The following is an 11,946-nucleotide window of genomic DNA, read 5'->3' as shown; positions in this document are numbered from 1 at the left end:
TATGGTTCCATGGACTTTTTCATTGAATATCATCATGATAGCCTAGCATACCAGTGAGGGGGTTGATAATGGATCCTCATAGCCAAGTCTAGCAAGGTCGTCCAACCAAGAACTGACCTATGGGAGAAGCATGCAAATTTTCCAAGTTAGGACCTTTGAAATCTAAACAAACTTGCAATGATGTGTGTTACCTAAATACTATTTTAATAAATCTATACCTCCACCATTCCACATTCTTAGTCAAAACTTTGAAAGGCCCTTAGCATCCCCATTGCTTCATCCAGAAAATGTTCATGATTGAGTAAATGCTTGAAGGTGCAGCAATTAGAATAGTTCATGTCTTAGGATAGTGTACATTATTTTTTGAATTTAAGGATTTATTGAGGCCTACCAAAAGTACCGTGCAAATAACTAGGCTTGAGTTTCTTGAAAAAATATAGGGTTGGAGGCTTTCATGCCTAAAATTTCATGTACAATATACACTCACCTCAGAGAATGCTTTGGTGACAATATATACCAAAGTCCTTCAAAATTTGGTCAAATCTAAAAACCCTTATTTTGGACTTGATAATCTTCTTTTGTGTTATTTTGCACTGGATTCCTTCTAAAGATGATATCGTACATTGATAAAAAACTTGCCCTCAAACAATGAAACTTCAAATAGTGAAAAAGTAGGCACATGATGCTTTGTTGTAGACTTGATTATTTTGAGGGTATTTTTTGGTATATTTGTAATTAGACACATTACATTAGCTATAGGAGCACTCTAGTGCAAGAAAATCATAAATCTTATTCAATATATTATTAGGGTTCAAAGGAATCTTTTATGTCGTTTTGACCCTTAGCAACATGGCTGATTTCGGGATGTTTTGTGGCTAGATGACTACGCTATGTGCAAGGTAGAAGTGGAGGATCTTGTTGGAGAGGGATTCTTCTTTTTCACATTATACCAACATAGGTAATTTTCTATAGATGGAAAATTGGACATAAGGAAGATAAGGGTCCTTGTTCAGGTGTGAACATAGGTCCTTCAACGACTAGGATCATGATTCTACATGGTGATCTATTTTACAAGAGCTTCATCCAAAATTATTTGGAGTTACTATTGGATGGATAGGATGCTTATATGTTACACAAGGATCCAAGGATGTTTTTATCAAACCTATACTTATATATTAATATAAAATCCTGGCAAAAGTTTATTGAGCTAATTTTTTTAGTTTCGCAATGCTGTTAGAACATGGTATGCTTATATATATTTTTGTTGGAATGTTTCAAACATTAATTTTTATTAGGGCATATAAACTTTCAATGCCAATATAAAAGATTTTGTTCTTAATGAAACTAACATGGAAAAATCATCCATGTAACAATCTATCAATTAATTGTGTCACACTACACATTGATGCTTTTTTCTCCCAACCCTTGTCTAATTCTCTTGCTTGGGCATGGAATGTGAGTCATCCGTGCTATACTGATGAAAGAGGGGAAGTTTGTCCATCTAAATGACATGGCTATCAAACCATGTGGACACCCATGCATACCATGTTGTATCAATACCGCTCTCTACTAGTTGTTTGGATGAATCTAGTGCTAGCCTAGGTAATCTCCATAGGGGTAAGGCTCAAACTCTGTGGAGGAATGTCAATATCTGAAAGATGGCATCAACCCAGAGAGAGGTCATGGTGAACTCTACCTGTATAATCTGATGGGGAATTGAGGGCTTACTCTGAATCATCCTAGATCCCATTGTTTCTTGTAGCCTCTCAAATCTCTTCCCCTTTGTTGCTAAAAGGTCATTCCCAACCGACTGCAAAAACAAGGTGGAGATGGAGATGGAGGATGATGGAGACAACAACAGAGGATGTTTTGAGGGTGATGTTAGATCCCTACACCCATACTCAGCCACTCCCATCAACCCAGTACACATCTCCTTTGACTTACCTCAGCGTCTTTTTTAGCCTAACTTCTTATCGGAGTTCTCCTGTGACATCGATGCGCGCTTTCCCAAGCTTCCAGACCACCTTAGCATCTCTGATGAACATCATTTTCCTGCTCTTGTGTCCAACCTGGTTGAGGAACGTGAAGCGCCACCTTTTTGGTATGGAGCTTACCTAGTTTCACATGGTGGAAGAGGAGGAAGAGGAGGAGGAGCTGTGCGCCCCTCTTATGTGCATGCAGCTCAAAAGCCACAGGGTGGCTTCTTCAGTCCCCCCCCAGGATCGCGTCCTTTTATTAGCTCTCCCAGTGCAGATGGGACCATGGTGGCCAGAGACTTACACAAAGCCCACATTACTCAGTCTCTCCAGGGCAAGGACACAGCCAACAACAGTGAAGGAAGAGCTTCAGGTACCGCCGGTCCTAGCCTTGCCTCCATGCATCCACTCATTCAAAGCTGTGAAGGAGGAGCCATGTGAAGTGATAAAACAAGAGGCAATGGAGATAGACCATCAGCAACCAGTGACATTCCTCCCTTAACCAATGGAGGCTCTTCCAACAAAGACCCAAGAGGAGATAGAAGAGATTCTAGGCAGAAGACTCTGGGAGAGTCGAAGCTACCCTCAACTGGCAAGGAAGAAGCAGAGGACCTCCTGCCATCGGGCATCATAGAACCCCAATATGTTGCACAACCAGATGCGAGTGGAGCACAACACCCTATTGGAGTGAATCAAGCAGATGGAAAAGGTAAGATAGTAAAGGCTTTTTTGGATGACAACTTGCTTCAAGACTCTCTAGTCTAGCTAAGGACTCATGCCTTAGTAGGCTTTCTGCCTGGCCTCCTCTCACTTTCATTGAGTCCTAAATCGATCGAGAAAGGTATAAATGTCTTGAATGTAAGATTCCTCAAGAAAGGCTTTTTTGTCTTTCTATTTGAAAAACCAGAGATGGCCTCTAGAGCCATGCAATATGGTCTCTGGACTATTAGGAATCAACCCTTGTATCTAGAGTGGTGGTCCAAAGAATTCTCCCCTGATACCCCTAGGTCAACCAAGATCCCTGTGTGGGTGGAACTCCCTGACTTACCTCTTTATTTATGCAACCAACTTCCCTTTTTATGTAGTGTTAGAATTCCTTGGAGTAGAATAGGAAAATTTTATCAATCCCAGAGGCAATCCTTAGATTTGCATCAAAATGGACGTACTGAGGAGATGCCTAAGACTCTTACCATTCTAAACAAAAATGGTAGTATTTTTAGGGAACAACCCCTTATAAAAATCTCCCTCATTCCTGTTTTCTGTGTGGACTTTCCACTCATGTGGTTGAAAGCTGTCCTCTCAAGAGATCCAAAGCCAAGGAGCCAGAAGCTAGGAGCCAGAAGCCAATGCTGCCAAACAGCTCTCTCCCACTGAAAAGTGGGTACCTAAAACCCAGAACCCTCCTACTAAAAGCCAACCCACTAGTCAGAATCCCACTAGATGTAGTGAAAAGGATATCAAACAGATAGAAACAATCAATAAGAAATTTTTTTATCCTCTTAAGGATCAAGAGGGATTCTGGAGAAGAGGGACAATGTCAATCAATATGACAACATAGTTATAGAGGCTAGTTGGTCCAAAGAATTTGGGGAGGATGTCAATAGGGAAGATGCAATGCAAGATGCTGAAGCTAGTGAGGAGGAGTGAGAGGATGATCAAGGAAAGGCTTCTTTACCTTCTCAAGAAGATACTAGTCAAGGCAAGGCATTCATAGTATTTCAACATAAGAGAAGACAATCCAAAGCAACCAAAGTGCCAGTAAACAGCCCCAACCCCAGGGCTAAAAAGGGGCGAAAAATGAATGTTAGATAAAATAATGACCTTCTTGACTCTCAATGTTAGAGGACTTATGGACCCTGACAGAAGTGAAGAATTAGCCTTTTGGCTAAGAGCTAATTCTCTATCACCTCTCTTCTTAGCATTGCAAGAGGTCAAGGCAAGTAGGTCTACCCTTGAGGATAGACTAAAAGTAAAAGATAGAAGAAGTTGGTACTACACTGCTCATGAGGATGGCAAAGGAGGCACACCTTTAGGAATCTTGTCCCATTATAAGGATAGTATTACTCAAGTTATTACAGATGTCCATAACAGATGGTTAATGCTGCAATGTTGTGTGAAAGGAATTGATATCTCTGTCATTTCTGTTTATGCTCCCAACTCAGCTTCAGAAAGGAGGGGTTTATTGGATTCTTGATAGTGTTCAGATGGTAATTGCATCATTATGGGTGACTTCAATATGGTAGAGAACAAAACAGACAAATGGAAGGGAAAGGGAACATGCATCAGAGGGTCTGAACTACTTTCTTAGGAAGAGTGTAAAGAACATTAGCAGCTAGTTGATGCCAGTAAACAACATAGAGTTTACTTGGTGCAACAGTCAATTAGGGGAAAACATAAGAGAGATTAGACTAGACAAATTCTATGTTTCCCAAAGCTTGTTGAATAGGAATCTATCTTTAAGGGTGGTGACATACTCTTCCTTGAGCTTGTTAGATCACAAGCCTATTTTTTTCAGATGTGATTTTGGATCTAGTGAGAGGAGTCCCTCCTAGTTTAAAGCTGACCCCAAACTTTTCCAGTTTAAGAGTGTGCAAAAATTAATAAAGATGGCCTAGAATAGTGCTTTTTCAAAACACACCTCAGCCTCACATGCTTGGGAACTGGCTATCAAGGATACTCAAAATATTTTAAGAGCAGCCATAAAGAAAATGGCACAGATCAAAGCCCAAAGGATGGATGGCATAGAGGGGGATGAAGAGGCGCATGCAGACCTGAACAAGGCAAAAAAAAAGCTCAGGAAGCAAGAACAACTCATACTAAATGATTCTAAAGTTTACTATAGAGATTGGTGGGATGGAAATCTTGATAGGCCCACTAAGGAAACCTTCATAATAATTAGGAGAAAAAGGTGTCAAGAAGAGATTTTCCTCCTCAAAAGACCAAATGGCCCCCACCTAAACAACTCTAAGGAGAATATTGAATACTTCTAGAACCACTTCAAGGATCTACTCTCCAACACTTGTCCTCTAAATGAGGACACTCAAAGAGCAAGGCAGCTCTGTCAAATAATAAGGGATAAAGCTGTTAAGTCTTTTGACCTCCCTTACCTAGAGAGACCCTTCAGTCTAGAGGAGTTGAAAGAAGTTGTGGCTATCATGGCAGATGGGAAGACTCCAGGGGAAGATGGTCTACCCATTGGGTTCTACAAATGTTTTTGGGAGCTAATTGGACCATACCTTTTACTACTATGGCAGGAAAGTGTTATGAAAGGCTTTCTTTCTCTTCACATTAATGGAGGCATTATAAAACTGATTCTTAAGGACGGACCTAAGGATGAGATAAAAAATTGGAGACCTCTTACAATGTTGAACAGTAGCTACAAAATATTCGCCAAAGCTTTAGCCCTAAGGATTCAAGGCAAAATGAAGGATTGGATTCTCTCAGAGCAAAAGGGTTTTATCAAAGGACGTCACCTTTTGGAAGCAATCATCAATATTTGGGAAGGATGTGAGTATGCCAAGGAAACCCAGCAGGGTATTTGTTTTCTTAAGGTTGATTTTGATAAAGCTTATGACAGCAGGCTAGAGTGGGACTTTATAATCCTTTGTAGGACATGGGAATGGGCCCCTTTTTTGTTTCCAGTGTCAAGCTTCTGCTCACTAATGCTATAGCTAGGGTCAATGTAAATGGTATCATGAGTGACCCCTTCTTTCTTAAGATATCAATCAGACAAGGCTGCCCTCTAGCTCTTTTGCTATTTGCCATAGCTGCAGATTCTCTAGGTTGGCTTCTCAAAAACCAAATACAAGAGGGATCTTTGAAGGGGATAGAATTGAGTAATGGTAAACAACTAGTATGCCAATAGTTTGCTGATGGCACTACTTTGACTCCTAGAAACAATGATCAAAATGTTAGGTGTGTCATGGACTGCCCGGAAGTTTTCTATCAAGCCTCAGGCTCATGCACTAACCACTCCAAATAGGCTATGATACTCTCAGTGGGAAAGATCAGGGGGTTCTTCAATAGTTAGGTTGCATTAAGATACAAAAAGGGTCAGTTTTCAAACTTTTGGGGATCCCAATGGGGTTTGATGTCACAATAAAACAGAGGTGGTGGGACTCGGTCTTGGACAAATTCTAGAAAAAGTTGGACAAATGGAGAAGCTTTCAATCCAACCTGGTTGGTAGGAAATTGGTCCTCAACCATTGCCTCTATCCTATTGTTATTTTCTATCTCTCTTGTTGGTCTCCATCCAAAACTAGTTTAGATAGATTCATCATACTATGTAGATCCTTTTTATGGGGAGGTTCTAACAAAATCTCCAAGCTAAGATGGGAATACTATATTAAATCCAAAGAAGAACGGGGTCTAGGGGTGATTGGCATTTCCTCTACTGTGCCAAAAAACTTTCTGCCACCTAGATTATCAAAGATGCTCTTCATCCAAAGGAGGATTGGTCACAGCTGCTGTTGAGAAACATGAGATATATTAGACCTTGCAAGGCACCTAACTAGAAAAGTTATCCTTTTATCTCTGCTCTGCTTAACCCTAAACCTTGTAAATCCAAGAGAAGTCCCCTATGGAAGTCTATCAGGGGGCCTTTTGAAGAGATAAAAGCTTATCTCCTTTTCTCTGGCAAAGGCACCTTTATGGCTATTGATTCTATTTGGGTGTCATCAATATTTAGATCTGCTCTGCCAAATGAGCAGTTCACAATTGCAGCCAACTTATTCAAGAAAGGTCTTCAGTCTTGGGATCGGCTTTAGAATAGAGAGCATATCAGATGGAAATCCTAGCTTGAAATCAAAAGAGAGTTCTCCTTAACTAATCAACATCAGAGACTAATTATGGGAAGACTAGAATTATGGCAAGGAGATGTGATTTGGAAGGGAGGCTCAGTACTATGCATGCACAAGGAGTTTAGTTGGGTGGGGTGCTCCTCTTTATTACCTATCCCAAGTCCTACTGCTGATATGGAGGATCTATTTATAACTCTCAACATCAAGTGGAAACTGAATGATGACAGATCCAAATGGTACTTTAGATTCCATAGAATTTGGACTAGAAGTGTGCCTGAGAAAATGTCATGTCTTGCTTGGCTAATTCTACATAAGGAAGTATGGTCTAACTCAAGAGGACTCAACATTGGTAAAGGTGATGGCAAGTGTATGAGATGCTTAAACTCTGTTGAAGATGCCTTCCATCTTTTTGTTGCTTGCCCTCATGCTAGAAAAGTATGGAAATTCAAACAGATGGAGTGTGGGGAGCCTGTTAACTGGAAAGCTATTCTGCTAGGAGATGCTTGCAAAATAAGGCATGAGCCTTGGTTTCTCATCAGGGCCCATGCTCTCTGGTTCATCTGGGTCTCTAGAAATAAATTTCAATCTAATCAAAAATGTATTTGTACTGATGCTATGTTTGCTACATGGTGGGACAAGAAAAAAGGAGACTTGACTTCTTTATTAGTGCTTACAACCTTGAACACTAGAGATTAAGTGCAGATATCTCCAGACACAAACGCTTTTGTTTTATTTCAGATGATCATGCCAAATTATGAATAAGAAATTTAGGCGAGCAACCACAGTTTAGGCAAGCGGACCTAGGCAAGCGATTGTAGTTTAGGCGAGCAGAACAGAGTAGTCTGAGTTCTTTTTTTGTATTAGATCTCTAAGTATAGGGTTCAATGTTATTATTTATACACACAATTTATGAAAACTCCACAGTGACCATCTTCTTCATCTTAATCTTCATCACCATCTTCTTTTTGACACATAGAGCTTAGAGCTCACCGGCTCAAGCCCCTCCTCTCCATCACCTCTGCCCAGCTCACCTCCCACTACTAAGCAGGAATTGAGAAGGCCTTAAAATCTCGTTGGTAGATGCAATCATCTCCACTGTGGAATTTCGGCAACAAATGGGCATGTGGTGTCACCTGTCTGGCAAAAATCCATCTCCTTCTCTGCCTTAATGCACCCCCTTGGGCCATATTTGAAGCTCTTTTAGTGTAGAACAGAACCATGTTAATTTGATTAATTTATACTCATGGCATAGATTCCATGGTTGGAAGTGACAGTCACTCGAGAAATTCGATAGCTCATCAAAGTCATCACCAAGCTCTCCATGATCAGCAGGTGATGTGATGAGCAACACTCCCCTTCTGGACGCACAGCACCACTAGCCGACACCCCATGGATTCCATGTCATTAAGCCCTCGGGATTCTCCAATGCGCAGTAGTAGCTGCGATGATAGAGCTCATTTCTGAGAGGATGTATCGCGACATTCGTGAACAGTGTCGACGACGAGCGGACGAAGAGTTTGCATGCTGCACCACGATTTACAGAGCAGGGAGCATCGAGTCATATGGTTGGAACTTGTAACGTGAGTTACAGTGAAGCATGAACATGATTGATTTATTCACATCTGGCAGAACTTGCTCAACTTGGAGCCAATGCAAGATCAGCAAGATTACTGCATACCCAAAAATATGGGCAAGTGCCTTCAAGACCAAGAAAAGAAAGAGGGACTAAGAAAGATCGAGGCTGCAAACATGTGCACAATAATTGGCCTCACACGAGGTGTGTGATTGCAACATCTTATAGAGAACGATTATAGATTTGATGCACTATAGACCTGCCTGGCAATTTTTACAAGTATCTAGGTAAACAATGCTGGAACATGTCAATTGCACTTCTTAATGCATGTGTCCCAAGGGGACCTAACCTGAAGGGGCTCATAAAAAATAAGGCCTATTTCGAGCTAACCCAAATCTACTCAGCAACTAGCTATCTTGTGCGTGCGTGCGTGCGTGTGTGTGTGTGTGTGTGTGTGTGTGTGTGTACACTATCATTGTATGGATTAGCAGCGGGATTGCATGTCAATTTTGACAAATCTAAATTGCTTCCCCTGAAACAATGTGACTGGCATTCTATTCTCTGGCCAGGTCAGGTAGTGCATTCTAAAGATGTAGTCAGGCATTTGGGATATCCTATAGGATGGCATATCACCAGGAAGCAGCAGTTCAAATGGATCTTCCAAAGACTTCAACATAAACTGGAATATTGGAAAATTTCCACTTGGCCACTTCATGTCAGGCTCAGAATAGTACAGTCCATTGTAATGTCTTATGTTCAGTTCTTTTTGCCTTTGCTACATTGGTCCTCCAGAGATATTTCAGCCTTTATGTCTCAAGCTATGGAGCTGTTATATGGAGCTGTTATGGAGGACAAAAACTACTGTGAAAGCATTGAGACTGATGAAGATTGAATCTAGCGAAGAAGATGAAGATCACAATATGAGCCAAGAGGAAGATGTGCATAATGACATTGCACGGGAGGAAGATGGAGATCACGATATTGAGGAGGAAGACAACGATCATCAAGAATCACCACACTTTACTGAAGAAGATGATCCAGTACTTTTAGGTGAACGTACGATGCTAGAGTACGATGATGATATAGGAGATCAACTCATTATAGAGTTAGAGATAGATTTGTTTGGTGCATTAGACTTGGCTCAAGATGAAACAGTTGATGTAAATGCTCTTCATTGATTTTTTTCATCTCAAGCTTGGACATGAATATATGAGCTTCAAAGGCTTGATGTACATGCTCTCATACTTTTATTCTCTCAAAAGATCAAACATGTATGAAAATGATAGACCTACTGAAACACATACTCTCCCTATGATGGACTCATATATGCCCATCATCCCCCAAATCATGACCTCTAGGAGCTGCAATTCCTATAATCTCTTGATCAAGTGGGAACGTGGAAGAGTGTTGAAGGCCTTCCAAAATTCTACAAAGCAAGTGTAGACCTTTTGATGTCTTGCCTTCACCTCCTCAATGATATCCCTTAAGGTGACTCCCTGTGGTGGCTGACATAATAGTAGAGATACAGAATGCCAGGTATGAGTGGTCATTACCGAGTAGGGGAGGGGGCACAATAAATTCATGTATCCGTGATGTGAAAGCTAAGGGACCCATTAGGTATTGCTTGTCCCCCCACATTGTGGAAACAAGTGAGTCCAAAAAATGGCCATCTTTGGTGACCATTATATATGATCAGATCATAAACTGCTCCCAACTCAAGTAGGTGTCGTCCTTATTCTGTCACATGTGATGCATCTGTTGAGTGTCTCACTATCCCAAGCTCTGTTGCATCTAACTCTGGTACTATGAGGGAATCAAATGCAAAGTCAAGCAATCCCACTTGTCTATCCCCTGTGCTTGCATTTAAGTCACCCAAAAGGAGAATATCTCCCTTTCTGGAGAACTCTGTAATGTCATCATGTATCATCTCGTATGGTCTGTGTCCCTTTGTAGTAACCTCACACGCATAAGATGATGTATCTGGGGGGAAGTAGCACACCGCGATGAAGACCTATCATGCATCTACTAGCTGGACTCGAATCCACATATGTCGTGCATGCTCCTCTTTCCGTACCATAGATATGAGTGGTCTCAGGTGTGATCTAAAAAGGACATCCACGCCCCTAGAACCTCATACCGCACTCTCTCCTCAATTCATTTCTATGAGCTGACGCCCATGTGTATCATGTCACAATGGGCAACCCTCTCTCTGGACTCTCATGCGTCTCGATATAGAAGATCATATCTTTGTTAGCGTATGTCTCCAAGAACACTCCTTGATCGAACTAGCACTCATCGCATGGGCTCGACACCGTCATACCTCCCCATCTTCCTTCTCTTCCTTGTCTCCTCTCTCAAATGATCACCTTACCATCTATGTATGCAACCCATTTCCCTTCTCTTGCAACCATTAAGCGTACCATACCCTCCCTGCAGTGTTCCTACTAAAGGAGGGTGAGATCGTCATCTAAGTAGATTGGGGTTCCTTTCAAGACCACCCTCATGCTCATGAGAGTCTTTATGCCATAGTTGTCTGGAGCTTCATCACTAGTGGCCCTGTAGGTGCATCAAGCTTGCCCACTCTCCAAGCCGTCTCGCATGTAAGGTTCACACCCATTTTAGTGAACAAGGCCTTTACGTTTGCCATAGGAATGTCTCCCACTATGAGACCTCGAGTGAGAATATTTAGAGTCTTGTTGTTCCTCCTTTAATCCTCCAAAGCATCTAAAATAATCTCTTTCTTAGGGATAGCTGTGCATTTCTTGACATCTTTTCATTCTAGCATTGCAACCTCTCCTTTCATGATTTTTTATGTCAATTCAATGTGTTACCTTGCAAGGTGGCCTCTAAAGATGCCAAGTCTTTTCTGAGTTTTCCGTTCTCAGATGTCAGCTCCTCCATTGCTTAGTGTGTGCTTTCTGAAGCTCCTTGTGCATCTCTCAATTGTTGTAGCTCAATTCCCATAGTTTGCATTTGGTCCTTGATGCTGGTCTTTTTTGACTCCCATAGTGTTCTTTCCTTCTCCCACTCTCTATTCTTCTCCTTCCGTCATTCCTCTTGCATACATCCACTTTGTTGAGAGAGAGAGAGAGAGAGAGAGAGAGAGATAGAGAGAGAGAGAGAGAGAGAGAGAGATTGCTTGGCAAAGTAGGGTTTCCACTGCAAGATCCAACAATTCTCTGGTTGACCAAGGTCAACCCCCTCCCTTCTCTCTTTGAAGAGAGAGAGAGAGAGAGAGAGACGGGGGGGGGGGGGGAATGTCAAGACTTGTTGGGTGGTAGTAATAGGATTTATGATTTTAACTCAAGATACAACTATGTGCTTTACTCCCATGTAGTGGGAGCAAAGCAAACAGAATTAAAATGTAGTATAAGAACTTGCTTACTATTAAGAAGCCATTATCTCTCACAGCTATGCAAGGAACAACTAGGAGACAAAGGATCTACCACACAATCATCTCACTTGGGAGCTTATTTCAACCAGCCTACTGAAATAATTATTTTTTGTTGATAGTTTACTTCTTTGTTAGATGAAAAGAAACAATATAGACATTCTGTTTTAAAACTCTTACATCTAGATCGAGTCACTCTTGAGGCTT

Source organism: Dipteris shenzhenensis, chromosome 31 (genome assembly GCF_047967505.1).
Source record: "Dipteris shenzhenensis isolate YYH24624 ecotype China chromosome 31, Dip_SZ_1.0, whole genome shotgun sequence".
Lineage (NCBI taxonomy): Eukaryota > Viridiplantae > Streptophyta > Polypodiopsida > Gleicheniales > Dipteridaceae > Dipteris > Dipteris shenzhenensis.
This window is presented reverse-complemented; position numbering follows the sequence as displayed.